A 3,939-nucleotide genomic window follows, 5' to 3' on the forward strand; every position below is an offset into this window, starting at 1 on the left:
AAGTAAGAATCAGAAAATGTGACAATTTCTGGAGAGTTTTTATTGTTTTTAATCAGGGGAAGAGCAAATGCAACCCTGATGGCGTTACAATCCTGCACTTGTTCAAGGACACAAAGAAATTGGTGTAGGTTGTCTGAGAAAATGAGATTTGGATGAATGTGAGTGGAGGTCAAGGTTCATAGAACTTTGGTAGGGCTTCATAACAATTCTTCCTTTCAGTGACAATTTCTGGAGAGTTTTTATTGTTTTTAATCAGGGGAAGAGCAAATGCAACCCTGATGGCGTTACAATCCTGCACTTGTTCAAGGACACAAAGAAATTGGTGTAGGTTGTCTGAGAAAATGAGATTTGGATGAATGTGAGTGGAGGTCAAGGTTCATAGAACTTTGGTAGGGCTTCATAACAATTCTTCCTTTCATTCTGAATAAAATGTGAAACCATTTAAGGATTTCTGTCAAGAGCCAAGGTCTATCCATAATGTTTTAAGACTGAAGGTTAGAAAACATGAGAATAATGGGTACTATTTGGTATATTTGTTGCTTATATTTGCAAAATCAAGGACTAGATTATTTTTATGTGATTATTGACCTTATGAAAGCAATTTTTACCACTGCTGAATTCACAATAGAGGATTTAGTAGTCACCCACATGTGTCTACTGAATAAACTGTGGGCAAGATAGGGGCTAAAATGGACTTGGTAAGCTAATGGAGTTCCTGATGTGTGATGGTACTGCTTAAATAGCTCATGGATTGGGAGCAGATTGTGCGTGAAAATAAATATGCCAATTTCAGCTGGAATAAATGGAAGGACATGGCTTCCACTTTCCAAAATATGAAAAAAAAATCACAACGCATCTAGATCAATGTAACATGTAGCAACAAGTTTTGGGGCAAAAAAATCAGTTTGAAGTTTGAGGCATACAAAATATTTTCACAGGGACCTGTAAAAGTTAGGTCTCTTTAAAACTTCATATATGAGGAGATAATTAAGGGCTGTGACAATAGCCTATGTTATTTAAGGAGGCTCTTGGACTACTCTAACCAACAATTCCAAAGGGGAATTTTCTCCTGTCTGACACTGTATCTCTTGTTATATCACTTTCAGTTGTTCACATGCACCAATGTTCATTCATTGTATGTGTACTTCTTAGAGGATTTTTGAGTTAGTACATTTCCCTCTGGCTTTTTATACCACTTAATATTTATTTATCTCTCCTCTCTTCCTCTCTAAATTTGCTTCCCCCTCCCCAGTTTAAATACCCTATTTCCCCTTGATAACACCTGTGTCCTATTATCACCCCTCCCTTGAATTCCTTCTTCCCTTTTGCCCCCAAATTTCCTGTGTGTCCTTCCATCCCCCTTCCCAGTTGAATATCCCCATTTTCCCCATTTCCCTCTTGGTACAATCTGTTCCTTACTATCCCCCTCTCTAGGGCTCTTTCTTTTCCTTTACGTCCATGTTTCTTTTCCATTTTCCTGGATCCTGCTATTACATCAGTGTATATACTCACATATAAGGGATTGGTGCTATGATCCCCAAATGAGGGAGAGCATGCACACCTTGCTTTTCTGAGTCTGTTTTACATAACTTAGTATAAAATTTTCTAGTTCCATCCTTTTACCCACAATTTTCATAATTTCATCTTCCCTTATCCCTGAGTAGAACTCCATTGTATAACTATACCACATTTTCATTATCTAATCATCAGTGGACAGACATTTAAGTTTTTTCCATTTCTTAGCCACTGGGGAAGCCTTCTCCCTGAAGAATAGATTTAATAATTCAAGAGGGTACTATGCAAGCTAAGGGAGAAAATCAATCAACAGTCCAGTCCAGCTCTAAAGCATGATAACAACAAAGACTGGCAGAGCAAATGACCTCTATTGGTGCAGTAGTGCCACTATTATCTGGGGGACAATCAACATCTATTTAATTGGGCTTAAAGCCCTCTCAATGGGAAGGAACTCATGGGTGACACTGTAAACACTGCCAAATACACATGGTTGGAGAGGTCATAGATCTTAGAGAAAATATTATCTCTGTCATATCACTAGACAAATGAAATTTCTTACCATATGCTACATATAGAGCCTTATATTTAGAGACAAATGTCCTGTACACCATTCATCAAAGAAGTTTCTTTCAAAGTAGGTAGAAGCTACTGCAGAATGTCAAAACTGGTCACACAGAGAAAATATATGTCTGAGAAATGTCCAGCTTTAAGTGACGCATCTAGAGTGGAACCTCTACACCTAAGGTTCATAGAACATACAACAAGGATTAGAGAGAATACTAACACATCCCTCAACTCTCACCAGCAAAGCTGTCTCATAAAACAGAGTGTGATGAATGCAAGACACCATTGTTTAAGTATTAGAGTATAAGAGCCTGAAGAGTACATGTCCCTGGATAGGATCCATAGGAAAAAACCTCACCCTCCCCAATGGTTCAGGGACCATTGCAGAAAATGAGGCAGGAAGATTTAAGAGCCAGGGTTGTTGCATGAACATAAGAGAGGCTTTCAGTCCACTGGAGACTTCTTCATATGAACTTGCAGCAATACCGACAGCATGCAAAAGACTCATGTGCGCTCAATCAGACAAGAATCCAAGGTATAATGGGGGAAATGGACAGCAGGTCCCAACGCTAACCAAGGAACTATTGACAAATGATAACTGCATTGAGGGAGAGTAGATCTTCTTTAAGGGGATGGCTTTAGATAGACTGACTAGGCTCCAGTGGATGAACTTACACTGGGGAGACATGGATAGAAATGCTTACCCAAATTGGACTTAACATATATGACAGACTACCTGAAATGTGGTGGTGGTGGGCTATGGAAGGTGATCGGGGGGTCTAAATTTGATTAAGATGTGTTATATGAAATTCACAAGAACTCAATAAATATATTAAAAAGAAAACATTATATATGAGGAATATGTTTGTTGATTTACTTACAGCAATTTTATCATTTCATGTTTCTCTTTGCTCTTTTGAGAAATTAAATTTTATTTTCAGTTATAAACCTGATAGAATGGAAGATCTGCTTTTTGTTTAAATACCAGGTAACATTTTGTGATTTCAAACATCCCACAAGAAACTTGTGATGGTTTACCATAGAAAAAAATTGTGAAAACTGAGGCCAGAGAGCTTATAGAAATCCTTCTGCTACCTATATGGAAAGGTAGGTACTGTTGGTGGTGAATAAAGAAGAAAATCATGTTCAGGAAGGCTTGGCTGATTCTGCCATGAAATATTCTCCCTTTATTCATGGTTCTATTATACCTTGCTTTGCTTTCCCAGTCAATAGGGTTCCAAAAACATTAAACAAAACATTTCAGAAAATTTCAGTTGTAAAATTCATCATTTTTGTAGCATATGAGAGTCTCATACCACCTCAGCCCCATCGCTCTCAGATATAGTTGGTGTCTTTGTCTTGTATGTCTGTGAAGTATATGCTTTCTACCGAGGACTCACCTGGTAGCCCTCTTGGATATCAGACTAAATGCCATGTGCTGCTTAGCTTCTGTTTAATTCACTCTCATATGGAAGCCTAACACAATCTCACAATGCTTAAATCGTTGTTAATCTCTTATTTTGATGTGCTTATAAATTAAACTTCAGCATGTGTATTAGTATAGAAAATCATCTATAATGTATAGTCATATCTATCCAAAATTTCAGGAATTGACTGGATATGTTGAACTATATCCTCCATTAAAAATAAGGTTCGATTCCCAGGACCCAGATGGCAACTATGAACCGTCCTTAATTCTAGTTCCAGGGGAATCCAAAGCCCTCTTCTGACCTCTGCGGCATTGCAAGACACAAGTGCACTCACATATATGCAGGCAACACACTCGTACATATAAAATAAAAATAATAAAATATTTTTAAAAAATAAGTACTATGTATAAGATGATCAAAGCAACACAAA

The sequence above is a fragment of the Nannospalax galili genome, unplaced genomic scaffold, assembly GCF_000622305.1.
Source record: "Nannospalax galili isolate Female #2095 unplaced genomic scaffold, S.galili_v1.0 scaffold600, whole genome shotgun sequence".
In the NCBI taxonomy this organism is placed as follows: Eukaryota; Metazoa; Chordata; class Mammalia; order Rodentia; family Spalacidae; genus Nannospalax; species Nannospalax galili.